The 15,687-nt window shown below is 37.8% G+C and overlaps 1 protein-coding gene across 5 annotated transcripts in view; it reads right to left on the reverse strand.

Annotated features, from left to right (window-relative positions):
• SULF2 (sulfatase 2) overlaps positions 1-15,687 on the reverse strand; it is a 165,114-nt gene that overhangs the window by 140,192 nt on the left and 9,235 nt on the right. The window contains exon 2 of one of the 5 annotated variants that reach the window (XM_054845142.1): positions 11,935-12,023. The exons of the other annotated variants lie outside the window; for them this stretch is intronic. The gene's annotated coding sequence lies outside the window, so the exon portion shown is untranslated. The remainder of the gene's footprint in view (positions 1-11,934; positions 12,024-15,687) is intronic. 5 annotated transcript variants of the gene reach the window in all.

Raw genomic sequence — 15,687 nt, forward strand, 5'->3', positions numbered from 1 at the left:
TGTCACATAATTTCCTTTCCCCTTACAACAAGGAGAAGGGTTGCAGTGCCCAGTGGGATACGATGTGGTGGACGCTTTATAGACCGGCTCTTAGAAGAGAGGAAGAAATTGGTTTAACCACCAGTTAGAATATATGCAAAGTCCTATTTGGATGGCAGTGGTTTCACAGCAAGTGATAAAGCTTGTACAGCCATCTCAGGAACGTTTTTTCCATGTTTAATGTTTTTCACAGGTAACAAGAAAATGAGGACGAATGAAAAAAGAATGCCAGTTCTCCTCAGCTAGTGGAGGTAGCTGGTCTGTAGCAAAATCGCAGAATATTCCCAAGGTGCACACACAGCACAGACACTGCTTATTTCATGTGGTGCTCTAAGCCACCTGGCTGAACAGAGCAAGTTTCCAAGTTCATGGAAAATTCTCCTTTCCCCTCTCAGTTGCATATTTTTAACGTATCATCATCAAGCAGTGATTCTTAGGTCATAAAAAGTCCCAAAATAAAACTAACAGGCATCTGAATAAGTGTTCTATAGCTCAGCAAAGCAGCCCAAGCTTCCCCACTCCCCCTCCAAACCCATCCGCTCACACAGCCAACACAGGACTCTGGATTGCTGTAGAACTGTTTCCATCCACTCCTTGCGGAGCAGCTATACTATAGCATAAGGCTGAGCACTCAGTAACCTGTTTCTACCTGTTCTTGTTGCTGCCATGGCCAAAACAAAAAATAAGGAAGGATTTCACCTCCAAAGGAAATTTGTGGTAAAAACTTCAAGGAACAGACAGAGCAGAAAGGATTTGCTCTCGAACAGCTGTTTCTCAAGGCCTCAACCTGTAAGCACTAGATGTTCTACATGTCAGAAAAGGTTCAGGTTGGTTTGGACTATGCATTACTTAATAGATCCGTGACACAATATGGACTGTTACTTCGAATGGGAGTGGATGATCATTCTGCCTTGTTCTGCCAGTTGTTGTATCAATGTAACATCATTTCCTGAAAAAGAACATATACTTCATAGATGAGCCCACCCAGTTGCCGGAGAATCCTATTTGCATGTGAAAAGCGGTATTCAGATCTGCTTTAGACAAGATCTTTATTATTGTTATTTTATGGTTATATTCAGATTTATTTGCATAACATAACCATGCAATAATAAAATTGCATTAGTTGCAAACTCCCCTACCAATGTCTGTACTGATCCTGGTTTAATTTAAAGCATGCAGAAGAGGGGAGTCTCTGGGAAGCTGCCAACAATAATGTCCTCCTGCACTTTAAGCAAATAGTTTGTTTCCTCCACAGGAGACAGATCAATACTCAAGAAACAAAAACAAAACCAAGAAAAGCTAAAAGCTTAGTCATGTAAATCAGGGTGTAGGAAAAATGAAAGAAAACTCCTCATTGGCATTCTACAACTTCTGCAGACCCCCATGGCCCATTAGCTAATTTCTATTAAAACACACAGCTCTAGAATAATAAATGCCAGTGGCACATTTCTAAAGGTTTGTGGCAACTGCAGTAAACATGTCCCTGTTCCCAGGACACCAAGAGACAGAAAATTAACCAGAGGTTAACTGGGTCATTAGCTAGAGCACAATACAGGTCACTGCAGATTTAATTTAGTTTGTATTCAGCTAAAGAATCAAATACAGCAACCAGTTCTCACAGCGGGAAAACAAGTAACTTATCAGCATGTTAACGTATCTTGGATACCAAGGCACCAAGTCTGTCATTATGATTCATACCACTAACTAATTTCACATTATTTTGATGAAACAAAATATAGTGTATACATACACATGCATACAATTTAAATGGTTCTGAATGCAAGCATGCAAACACACACAAATAGAGAATATTTAACATTGTATACAGTCTGCTTTTTTGTCCCTTTTTTTGTTTTGCAAAACAGGGCTGGCAAGGAAGTAATTAATACACAAGTCTAAAAAATGTTAGATGGGTTAAGAAAAAGCCCAAAACATTAGGTTTTAATGAGAGTTTGATCAGGACCTAAATAACACATATATAAGTATTTTGCCTCAGTACAGTCTTTTATGAACAAAATACCCTCAATAGCTGTAACGGGAAGAGCCCAATAGCCCAAACATTGCAAGAATTGGCAATATGAAACAAATTAAACATTTAGGACCAGTTTGTATCCAATAGATTTGCATCATTTTAGGAAAGTCTGCACTAAAGAAGAGAGTTCAGAAAGACTGCATGAATTACCAAGAAGGCTGTGGCTACATCAGGTTTAATTAAGAGACTACTAACTTGGTCTGTTAGGAGTACTAAAACTGCCTTAATTTCCATGGCTCCTGTCCCTAACATTTTTTCTCTTTTGTTGCTGTGTAAGAAAAAAAACATCAGAAGTGGCTGCAGACAAGATGCACTAGTACCTACACACAGAAAACAAACAGAAGTAGCTGAATGGTGGGAGTGCGTGGATCAAAATTTTAGGTGTAATGTGTGGCACTAAAACTTTGAGGTAGGCATGAACTGATTGCTTTCCTTTAAAGAGGCCATCTTAATCTGAAATACTATCTTTTCAATACAAGTAAGAAGCAGGTATAAGGATCCAGTGTCAACAAACTCCTACTCAGTCTAAAATCCAAAGTTAAGGTGAAAAATAAGTCAAAGTTAAATCAGTGCTAGCCTTGAGAATAAGTTTAGCAACATAGGTACCATATTTTGACGCAGGCCAGTACCTAGTGACCCCAGCACCGAGCAAATAATTTAAAGTACATCAGCAAATCACAAGGCAAGTATTTCTTTACCAAGAATGACTTTGAGAATTAAACAATTCTTCTTGAATGTTATAGCTTCATCGAAATTGCATTTTTTAAATTGCATATAGTTAATCAAGACCTGAATTACAGAATGAGAAAGCAACAGTTCAAACAAGACATTTTTGTACATAACCACAAGATCTTCTCTTGTTCAGGAAGCATCAGTTGAAGGTGGGGAGGAGAAAATCCTCCAATACCTTTAATATCAAGGTTTCAAACACTTCTTGTTTAGCAGCCAAAAGAATGATTTCTGCACATCCCAGCCAAGCACTGGAACAAACCTATTTGGTGGTCCAGTCCTATCTTCTTGTAGCTCTCTGAACAGCCATTTCCATTTACAGCAGCTACATCTTGTGCTTTAGCTGGGGACATTCTCCCAGCTCCCTTACAACTTAATAGTCCAGGTAGTATCTTTTCCAACAAGATTTCCCCCCACACACACACACCTGGAAGTCTCCCAACAGCTGCCCCTACATAAGACTCCCACACAAGCACACACCTGAAACACTTAACTTACACAAACATACTGACCTTCAACGTTACAAGTCCTTGAAGTCAGACTATAGTCTTAGCAGTAGCCAGGCATTGTAAGTCAGAATATGAAGTCCTGGAATGGGATCAGCAGACAGCAACGGTGTGCACTGAGAACAGTACAGAGAGTGGAAAAGACCAAAAGCCTCAAGCTTTGCTTTTTGTTCAAGTCCTTTCACCCTCTCACCCCCTTTAACTTCTTGCAAAGATGATTTTAAAACATCTCTAGTTTTACCTCCAAAAGTTATTCTTACAATACACCTAGACAAACAAAAAGTGCATTTCGTGGTCTGAGCTTTAACTAATGGCAAGTGGTTTTTACAGGCAGAACAATGTGAAATCAAGCAACTGCATACCCCATCTCCCTCCTTAAATATTATTCTTCCACCTATGCTCCAGTATATAAGCTTTCATAAGTATAAATGCAGTAGTTTGATTTTCATCTAAACCGTTCATAAGAAAAACAACTTTAATGAATGATTTTGGTATATTTTTTCCTATCTTGGTAATATTAAAATAGGCTAAGATGCACGTTTTCAGTGACAACACGTGAATCCTCAGATTAAAGATTAATAATGTATCACACATGCTGATGAATGCATCATTCATGAGAGACACAAACAGCAAGCTCTATTTAAAGCTTTGTACAGCCATGAATAGAACACTAAGATGCATCCACTGGAAGGCAAAAAGCAAAAGGTGCAATTTGCCAGAGAAAAAACCTGCCTGCATATGGATGTGAGATCATGTTTTGCAGAACAAAATGTCTACGCAGCTAATATATTAACAAGCTACTGCTCAAAAAAATAAAGCTGTCAAGCAATAGTGCAGTATTAGAGAGCAGCCATATTTCCTAGTGTCAGAGAGGTTTGCGTATCATTGCAAATATAGAGTCCATTGCTGTTTGGTGATTTTCTTAAAGCTCCACCTGCTAGAAATTAACCGAGATTTAAAAACCTGATCTCATGAAATCACTTAATTCTATCTTGCACAACTGTAGAAAAACTCAAAAGTCTATACCTAACAGCTCAAAGAACAAAAAACAAAATAACACTATCTGGTTTTGCACTTAAATATAATTTGGTTTGAAACCAAACATGTTGATATATATTTTTTTTTTTAAAGTAGGTTTATCTTAAGGTCTTGGAATGGGATGAGATGGAATAAACAAATAAAACCAAAGCAAGAACTTCAAGACTTTTTTTTTTTTTAAATCCTCTACAGTATTTTTTTTAATCTTTTTATAAGCATGAAGCTTTCCCAGAATTCAGAGACATACAGCACCTACATTAGGAGCTTGTAAACCTAATATTTTCCTTCTCCACTCCTTGCAGAGCTACAGAAATGTGGCTCAGGAGTTCTTGTGCTAAAACTCACATCAAGATCCTAAGTGCAAAAAAAAAAAATTTCAATAAAATCAATGTTTAACTAAACTAAGTTCTGTAGTACTATCCATTCTAGCTTCATGACCATGGGAATGTACAATTTCTCCAGCACGGGGTGCCTAGAGCAGATGATGTGAAACGTAACAACATTTAGACTCAAAAGTTTCACTAACCAAATCAGCACCCAATACAATAGGGTTTCCACACCATATCCTTTAGCGTTACTGTTTGAAGTTAGTTTTTCCCCCTCCTCCAACAGATGATGTGGAATGTTCAATAATATCTAAAATTTATAGCCAACAAAATTATATTATGTTTCTGAGCTACCTTTTTATAATACAATGGTAAATCAATCTGTAAAACTAAGTTTACAAAAAGGTTTTTCTGGGAAATGAGTTATTAAACTGCTTCGGTTCTTTGTCTACTAAGAGTCAAAGAATCCTTACCATATTCCAACTTGAACAAAATCATCTTCACAATATACCAAACACATTCATAGGTCATCAGATAAGCAATTTTAATTGCTGCCACTTCTGAATACAATGTTTACATGGGACTTGGAATATAGTTTTAAATTAACAAGTTAGTTTAAAAAAAAAAGCAAAAGCCACACAAAGCCAAAAACAAGTCACAGAATCTTTAAGATTCTTCGTTCGTCAAAAATGTCATTTTTCAAGCTGCCTTTTCTGACTAACAAAGATTTTCCTCTCCTTTTCAGCTGCTTTTTGTTTTTCTAAACAATCTTATTCTAATCACAGTTACTCAAGTATCTTGAGGTTAGTTCCCTGCTCTTCATATCACCTTACTGATCCATGCTCAACGAAGGGCTCAGAACTATGAACTACCACCCAGAAGAAAGCTTCAGGAGTCTTTATGACAAGCACAATCCAAACACAAATGCTCAAAAATTGTTATAATGGTAAAACAGGTTCAATTTAGTGAAAAGATACATTTATAGGCAAAGAAAATCAATCAAGGACTATTAACTGTAACAGCATAGGTACTGTACAACTTGTAGAACTTGCTGAGCCAGAGGGACTTCCTAGTGGCATACCTCTCTGTTTGGGTTGTTCTACACACTGAAGTGCCTATTATCAGCTGCAACCAGAGATAAAATGCTGCCTTGCTGTGAGAATGAGAATACTGGATTAGACTGGAGTGTTATTTCTCTCCAGTGACCCCAATACTATTTTTACTTTTGAGATTCCTAAACATTTTTACAGTAGACCAATAAAATACATGACAAAATATTTTCCAATTTATGTTGAAACAAACTGAGGTACTGTGTTGTTCAAATCATGTTATCACCACCTTCAGTATACGCATAATAATATTGTTTATAAAACCACTCCAAAATAGAAAGTATTGAAACAAATATGCAACATCATTGCCCTATTTAGTAAGGCAGAAATGGATAATACTGCCACCATCCCCAGCTTCGTAAATATGAACACCACATGTCACAGTAGCCACTTTCCTAGCTATCTCTCTGCTTTTACTATCATTTAAAGAGACCAACTACTTAGACATTGTCACACAACAAGACAAGTTATTCTAAAGAAGCAAAGGTAAATAAAGTTACTCAAGCAGAAGTCTAAACCTTGACGTATCAGAAGAGCTCACAGTGAACCACATTGTATTGAAAGTGATTTGGATCTCAGCCTTACATTTTCTGCAACTTATGTGCCAGGAATAGGATTACTGTAATCTGTGATCAAATCCTACTTTAGAAATAAAATGACAAGTTCATATCTGCAGTAAATAGTTTCACCCTGGAACTCTGTTTAAGGCTCCTACCACAAAGAATAGCTGACATCATCTTCAGAGGTTTCCACTTCAAGTACAGTAACTTTTGTATCAGTGGTTTCTACAGAACACATGCTTACAAAGGAAAGAGGATAACACAGAAAGAGTCCAACATTTTTTTTCTTCAACAAGAGATAATATAATAGAACAAGCAAACTTGGACTATTTCCTTCAGAACACAATGCAACACTAAAGATACATTTAGCAAGAGAAGTCTGACAGTTACTCTTCCTACAGCTACTGTAATAGAAAGTGAGATAACTCCTGCCAAGATTGAGCAGCAGCAACAGAATCTGGGATCAAAGGTTCAGAGGAAGTGACTTCCTCAGCTGCTGATCTTTCCCTCTGTGTCAGCCAAATGCAGAAGGTGAATACAACAAACAATTTGAACACTGTTTTGCAATGTCATGGGCTACTCTAGGTTATAACCTTTCTAGAGGTAGCCCAAGTTCATTCAAAAGTAAATTAAGTCTAATTCATAGAAGACAATATTTTTGCCTTCCCCCCCCCCCCTTTCCCCACATACGATGATTCATTTATTCTGATTGATTCCTCTACTGGAAACATTTCTTCAGCTTGTCAGAATAGTGAAGTGCTGGATTACACAATACAATTTTCTAGGAAGCTGACATATGCTCAAACATTTCATTATAATTGACTTGGACTTAACAAGCTTAGTTTGTGTTGTGCAAAATAAATCAAAACTAGACAGATCATTTTCTCCTTGTGTATAAGGAAGGGATGGGGAGTAGGAGAAATCAAGAGTATATAAACTGGCATATTGCAGTTCAGTGTTTTTAAATCCTGACCCGCAAATTAGTCTCAGTTAGAATTAGCTAAACCATCTCATCAGCAAAAAAAATTAGAAGTATAATCAACAGTCAAATGAACTGAGTCACCAAAACAAAACCACAAAGTGGATTTTTTAAAATCAACTTCTGGAATATATTTTAAAAGAGACTGGATGTTTGAAAGCCGTTTTACTGTCTTTACCTATGAAGCTTTCAAATTTTATTTCAGGTTTGGATTTTTTTTTTTAATTTAGAAGCATAACTAGAAATTCACTTAATACCACACCACATAACTTCTGCATTCCTTATCACTTGTGATGTATGTGCTAGACACCAGTGTCTAAATTTACATGGCTCGCAGACACACGTCTATAAGGACAATCAGCACCCTGGAAATTCAGACCTAGGCTTAGGTTTATTTTCAATCAACATCACTTTCCAAGCATTTGGAATGGTAGATATAGAAAAAGGAATCAGCTGCTTAGTTCACTAGACTGAACCCTGACTATAGTTTGCCTTTCTTTAACATTTTAGTCACACCCTGTTTCTATTGCACACTGCACATCAAGAATTAAAAGCACAGATCACTGTTCACAGAAGACAGACTAATGTTTTATTACCCATCACTGAACAGACCTAGAGGGGTTTCCTCAAGAAATTGTCCAACTCATCTAGTTCTCCCAGGCATGCTCAGCTACAGTGAGCCAGTCTGGCCCCTGTTTGTTACTTATTCTTTAAACCTCCAGAGGTTTCAAACATCTTTCAAAAATCTATTCCATATTTGCAAATAAGAAGCTCTTCTAACCATCTAGCCTTAATCTCTAGTGAAACTTAAGGCCATTATTTCATGTCCTGTATCCAATGAATGAGGAAAAGATTATTCCCTTCCTCTTTACAAAAATATTGGATGCACCTGAAAACCCATGTCCACCCTCAGTCTTGTCCTTCCTATAAGGAAGGACTAAAACCTGGGGTTTTAGGTCACATGTGCTAGGGCATTTAAGGATTCTTGTTATTTAAACCATGTCACCATGTGTGCAGAAAGGGCCCCTCACCACCAGACTAAGGGTAAAAGTTACTCTGCTATTCTTTCTTTCAACATTTGAGCAGCTATTGTCATCTCAAAGCTGCCCAATAAATTAAAATATACTATCTGGCATATTGGCAGCATAAATAATTTTTAATGCAACATTTCTGAAATGGCTTTGCTCACATCATTGACGACATCACCACTCAACTGCAATCACTTTTAAAAGTCACCTTCTAGCAGTCAGTATTTCTGGTTTGATTTCTCTGCTCCTTTAGAAAACAAAACCTATTCTGGAATTCTTTCAGTGCAAAATAACATATATGAAAAACTGTGATTTATTTCAGTGGAAATTCTTAAATAACTCAGTTGAATGTGTATCTGTCATGCACAACAAACTTCCCAGCTGCCCCCACTTACTGTGCTTTGGCTTATGCTGTGGAACCATCTCAAAGCACACAAACAGCACCCTTTTTGGATGAAAGTAAGCTGGAAAATGTACCTTAGAGGCCCATTTAAAACCTACTATAAATGTTAATTCAAATTCAGCTGAAAGGACTGAACTAGAACTGGTATAAAGAAAAAGACCACAAAACACACAGCATGGATGTTAGGTGCTCAGCACCAACTACCTTGTTTTACAAGACTACTTATATTGCATTATTTAGCAACGCAGAATAGCATCTAACTACATGTTAGCTGATGAAGGATGAAGCAGCTTAGCATATGCTAATACATAAATCAAGAGTTCAAATTTTGTGTTAATAATTTCTCTGCTTTTGATATAAAGCTCCCTTGCCACATAGGCACAGTCTCCATTAAATCTCTTCACCCATGCAATTAAAACAAGGGAGTAACCTAGCTTATCCACTACAATAGTCACAGAAAACATCAGAAGCCTTGGAAATTTCAGCTTCACCATCTTTTCCTCTCCAGGTTCTCTAAATAACTTTAAACCTCTAACGCGCACACACACCCCTACTTTCAGAAATTAAGATTATGAATAGGCTGCAAATACTTTGTTTTCCCTTTCTACATGCAATGCCTTAAGTTATAAAAAAGCATTCTTTCTGCTTTGAGATGTCATTCATCAGAGTTGTTGCTTCAGCTTGGCTTCTGCTTGACTGCTCACTCACCGTTCCAAAAATTCCTGTAGTGTGAAGGCAGGGTCAACAGTTAACAACTGCAACACTGCATTATACATGCAAAAAAAATTGTTTTCTGTTTTGTTACAGTACCAGAAAAGACCTATTTTATCTTTAGTTATCTGAAGACAAATTGAAAAATAAATCAGTTTCAATTCAGTAGCCTCACAATGTTTTATGTTTTCAGAACACTATAGACATTATATTTTTTTATTTGGTTATCGTCAAAAGTCTTCACAAACATTATTAAAAAAAAAAAAGATTACTCTGGTAGACCAGTAGGTTGGAGAGAAGAAAATAAAAAAGGATACTAATTTGAAGGTGGCTTAATTCTGAAATTCCATTTGGACATCTAATTGGTCCAATTTGTAGAGCTCTCTGCTTCCAGTGAAATCGATACAACTTCACTGATATTTCAGCTCCCCTCAAAAACTTAAAGAGATATCCAAATGTATTTATTAAGTGTACAAAAAGACATTAACGTACTGTATATGAGCTAATTCCAAGAGTACAGAGAACCTGCAAAATCCAGCCTGCCTGTCTGTGCAGACCATAGCTCAGTTTAGAGATATCCAAACTAGCTCAAATGTAACCCCATTAGCACCAAGACCTGCCAAACAAGGTAAGTGCAGAGCCCTGCTCAGGTCGCTAACATACATACACTGCTTCCAGTACTCAAGGAATCTCATTTGGAGCTAGCTTAGTTGTATTGCATTACACAGAGCAGCTGTATCTCTGGTGATCCACAGGCTATATGGGTAAGAGTATCCGAATATCCAAGACTAGATTCCCAGGACTGTCCAAACAACAGTGAGGGCAGGGGGCACACAAAAAATAGTAGGGGGACACATTACAATTGAAAACAGTGCCAATATCCTCCTTCCCATTAACTGGACTTTTTAGCAGACAGCATCAACAAAACGCACGGTATTTTTGTCCCTTCCCCAAGATATTCCAGTGCATCTGTGGCGAATCAGGAAACAGGATTTGAGGCAGTAGATCCAACCTGGGATGTTGCACTAGATCTATACTGAAGATTTTTCTGTGCAAGGGCACTCCTAATTTCTTGCAGTAAAGCAAAATAGGAGTGGCAGGGGACTAGAAATAGCCAAGCATCCAGCCTAGAGGTAATTATTTTAGAAGCATTTGAATAATAGAAAATCCAAACCTGTCACTCATAATTCAGTCAAGTTCTGCTGCTGGTTCTGAACCCACTCTAATAAAGCCAAGTAAAAGTATCAGTGACAGGAAGAAAAAAGCCTGGGTGTTCAGCATGAGGCTTAAAACAGCTAGTGCTCAGAAATTACTGCCTTACAGCACAGTAGAAGTGAAGACTTTAGGCAAGGAAAGCCTACCCTAGAACTCTAGAAGTTTTGAGTCCCAGTTCCTGATGGAATTCATGTTGATACTTGATGGGCAGAGGTCATCTTGTCTGCAAATCAGATAGCTGACTGTCCAAGTGTAAGTATTACCCTCTGCTCATGGATGAAACTAAGAAAACTGGCATTACGCTGGATTCTTGCAAATAAATAAAACTTCACCAAACACAATCTAGACATATTTACTTTCTTTGCCTTTGGTAGTGGCAAGGGGGTTTTGGAGAGTGAACAATGCTAAACTACCTGATATTTGACTGAAAACAGAATCAAAGAACTCCTTGCAAAGAGGGTACTCATGCTTATCTTTCAGGTGCCTGTGTATTTAAGCTCCATGTAATCCTATGTAAGTTAAAGTCTTATGTTCTAAGGTTTGTACCCAGCTGAACTGGAATCTTTCTGGCAACAATTCTGCATCGATAAAAGCAGTGGGCTGAAACTCTCCAGAGCTTTTAAGCATATATGAAGTTTTCCTGTTAATGAAGGGGCTTCAGGTTTTCTGCATTGAAGAATTTATTTTATTAGCACTAAGCAGCAGATATTTTAGTCTCTAAATGACTAGACCACATTGAAAGATGACTGATTTTAAGACAATCTCCACAGCTGAACTCTAAGATGCATGATGTACGCATATGTCCTCATTAATAATACACATATTTTAAAATCAGCACTATGGGTATGAGGTTTTCAGAAGTTACTTGGAACTCTACCCCTACGGTTCCTCAGAACCACAGCAGAAATGCAAGTTTTAATGCCTTGAGAAGAACCAGAAATTTTTCTTACAGGTAAACTCATAAGGCAAAACGCTTTCAGTGGTAGAGCATTGGATTTATAGCACTGCATTACTTTTAACATCTAATCATAATTATTCAATGAATGCAAAAACTTCAGACATTGCCTCTTCAAAATGATTTTAAATAAGCCATCAAGTGATAGAAATGCAACAGTTGATTTTTTTTTTTTTGCATTTTGATTGTAATGGCTTTTAATGAAGTCAGCCCCATATTCTTCCATCCCATCATCATTTTGCAGACACATCTGCAATAACTCACATAAGTGCAATGCATTTTGTTATGAAGAGTGAAAACATACCAAAGAAAGGGGGATTAAACACTTTTACTGCAGTGACCTCCACACCATGCCATTCTCAGTCTGGGAACATCTGCCAGGTAAGCAATAACCTAATATAAAAAGACAAAGAACATTCATAAAAAAGCATCATTTTCATGGTCCTTTAGCAAGTCATCTGAGACTTCTAGGGTCTGAGTACAGAGTTTCCAGTTTTCTTCTAAATACCATTTAAAAGCACCCTCTCAGACGACTTCTGGAAGCTCTCCCTTCCCCATTCTGTAAAGTCCTTGCTTTTTGATGTTTTCAAAAAGAGTCTAATTCTACAAGTCAAGTGACTGGCTGTTGCAGTAACTTCTAAGCAAAATTCAAGTAAACACAATTGTAACACAAAAGAAATAAAATGCTGGAGGTAGTCAAACTCAGTAGTGACGAGCAACAGAATTGGAAGCAGTCTGCAGTTTGTCACACAATCACAGAATGGTTGGGGTTGGATGGAACCTCTGGAGTTCATCTGGTTTAACCCTCCTGCTCAAGCAGGGCCACCCCAAGCCAGTTTCCCAGGACCACATCCAGGTAGCTTTTAAATATGTCCAAGGATGGAAACTCCACAATCTCTATGGGCAGCCTGATCCAGTGCTTAGTCACCCTCACGGCAAAGAAGTGCTTCCCTACATCCAGACAGAACCTCCTGTGTTTCAGTCTGTGCCCATTGCCTCGTCTGTCACTGAACACCACTGAGAAGAGCCTGGCTCCATCTTCTTTATACCTTCTCTTCAGGTATTTATCTAAATTGAAGAGGATTCCCCCCAGAGCCTTGTCTTCTGTAAGCTGAACAGTCCCAGCTCTCTCAGCCTTAAACATTTTAGTGGCCATTCAGTGGGCTCTCTCCAGTTGGTCCATCTGTGTCTTTTACCGGTGAGCACAGAAATGGACATAGTACTCCAGGTGCAGCCTTACTAGTGCTGGGTAGAGGGGAAGGACCAAATCCTTTAACCTGCTGGCACCACTCCTCCTAACGCAGCCCAAGATAACATTAGCTGCTTTTACCATAAGGGCACATTACTGGCTCAACTACCGTTCATTCCTTTTTGCTTTGAGAAACACAATAATCCACAGCTGCTAGATTTCCTAAAAGTAGTCTGCTTTTCAAAGAATGCAGACAAAGACTCACACTAACATTCAAGGACAACCAAAACATTTATGGTTTTCTTCAGTCAAGAATCAAAAGCACCCTAACCCTAAGAACCAGATCATCCAATCAAGGGTATGGGTGCCTGAGGGTCCGTTTTCTGGAAAGTCTCATGCACATTTGTGCCTACCCTGAATACAGCAGCATTCAGTATCCTAAATCTAGAGCCAGTCACAACAGGAACAGAAATTCTACCCATATTTTAAAATTTTTAGTTTAGCTTCTCTGGCTTAAAAATCATCATGTGTTAAATGTGGTTTCAGAATGTTGTTTGAATGGGTTTTGGACAATGATAAATATTAAATTATTTAGTAATATTAAATCTTAATTATTTACCTACTCCTTTCTATTTATCTTGTCTAATGCCAGTTGTTCCAAGATTTCTAGGCTGTAAACTCATGAACAGTTAAGCTCAGCAAGCATAACAGCTTATTTCCTTATGATGATACATCACTTCCCATAAACTTAAAAACCCCACCTTATTACTTCCTATGTTAAATCCTGTTTTTAAACGGTTTTGTATGTTTTACTGACTGTGTATATTTCAGCTACTTACTGAAAGGGAGAAAAATCTTGGTCAAGAAGTGTTTAGGGTTTTTTTGTTTGTTTGAGGTTGTTTTTGGGGGGGTTGTGGTTTTGTTTTGTTTTTTAAAAAAAAATTTTATATGTAAAAAGTCCCATAAATTCTGGAACTCCCCAACAAAGTTGTATTTATATGTAAAAATTCTGTCATGGCTAGTGAATTGCTAAACACTTTCAGGGTACTTATTTGTTAAGCATACCTCAAAACATTTGGGTAAATAGATACCATAACTTAAGACGGATCCCAGACACAAAGCAGAAACTGTTATTTTGTATCCTTTCACATAATCTACTTTCAATCTAGAGTTAGGACCAAGGTGGATGGGGTAGGGGGGTAAAAGAAAACAAAAATGAAAGCCAAAGAGGACACGGTCTACAGCTGAAAAACAACTAACTCTAGCATGATTGTGGCAAAGTGATGGAAAATCCCAGCTAGCCACTGCAGTAGATTTTTGTCCTAACAAATTCGATATCCCTTTTGCCTTTTCACATCTGGCTCAGTAGCCAGGTCACAGAAAGACTGCTTTAGACTCCACATGCAGACAAAACTGGCCACTGCCTACAAGACAGGCATCAGGTTTCTATAAGCATCTTGAACACTCCAATTGCTGTCTCATCATTGCAGATGCAATGAATGCACATGTGGAAGACTAATGAAAGTAAAGATATCAACATGATAATGTTAGTATCTAAGCCTTTGCCCTGAGATCAAACAGAACAGCAAAACTCAGCACACAGATGATGAAACAAACACTTATTCTAGCATGATGAAAAGTTATTGAGCATTAGAACTTCACTGGCAGGCAAGCTGATTTAATGCTGATTCAGACAAGAATAAAAAAAGATATTCTTACCTTGCAATGCAATTTATAGCAGAAAGTTTTCCACCTACAAGTCTTATATACATACACAGAAAAAGTCAAGTAGAAGTAAGTACTGCAAAGAGTTTATTTTTTATCCAGGACAGGAAGCCTGTCTTTCAACTGTTCTCTTTCTAGGTTGTAGCAGATTTCCTCCACACAAATACACACACCTTTCTCTATCCTTAATATCATACCAGGGAAAATTTGAGGAAGAAAACTTAAAATCCTACACAAAGAGGAATATTTATATACACTGAAAAGTAGGAATGGTACTTACCAGTATCTGAAGGGGACCTACAGGAAAGATGGTGAGGGACTGTTTATCAGGGAGTGTAGTGACAGGACAAGGGGGAATGGGTATAAGCTAGAGGAGGGACGATTTAGACTAGATGTTAGAAAGAAATTCTTTACTGTTAGAGTGGTGAGGCACTGGAACAGGTTGCCCAGAGAGGTTGTGGAGGCCCCATCCCTGGAAGTGTTTAAGGCCAGGTTGGATGAGGCTTTGGGCAACGTGGTCTAGTGGAGGGTGTCCCTGCCTGCAGCAGGGGGGTTGGACCTAGATGATCTTTAAGGTCCCTTCCAACCCAAACCATTCTATGATTCTACTAGTGCCTCTTTTGTAAGACATCTTTACAATTAAGATTTAAGACACCACAATGTTCCTGCTCACCAAATTACTCACAAATACTACTTTCAGGTTCTTACTACTCCTATCACTATGCCAATTTGGGCCTCAGCTAGTTTTAAATTTATTTTCCTTGATATTACTAGCAGCCTGAAAATAAGCAACCACCATAAAACCAATAAATTGAACCTAATCTCAGGTGGTTCTGCCATACCTGTCTCTGCCACAATAGTTGCATTGTCTCCATTCTATATCAGGAACATGCAATCAGAGATACAGATTCCACAGTACAATCACACTCATTCTGGTAGTGACACTCTGAGAAATCAGGTAAAACCTACAAACCTAAAATAAGTCTTTCATAACTGAAGGAGTTTCATTAACACATAGAGCAGAAATACTTAAAATATATCAAAAGACTGAAAAGAATACTTATTCAGAGAATTCCGTACAGAAATTTGATTAAACAAGTAACTGATAAATGGAGAAAATCTTGGAATTGATTTATTTTCAAA

The sequence above is a fragment of the Grus americana genome, chromosome 17 (genome assembly GCF_028858705.1).
Source record: "Grus americana isolate bGruAme1 chromosome 17, bGruAme1.mat, whole genome shotgun sequence".
Lineage (NCBI taxonomy): Eukaryota > Metazoa > Chordata > Aves > Gruiformes > Gruidae > Grus > Grus americana.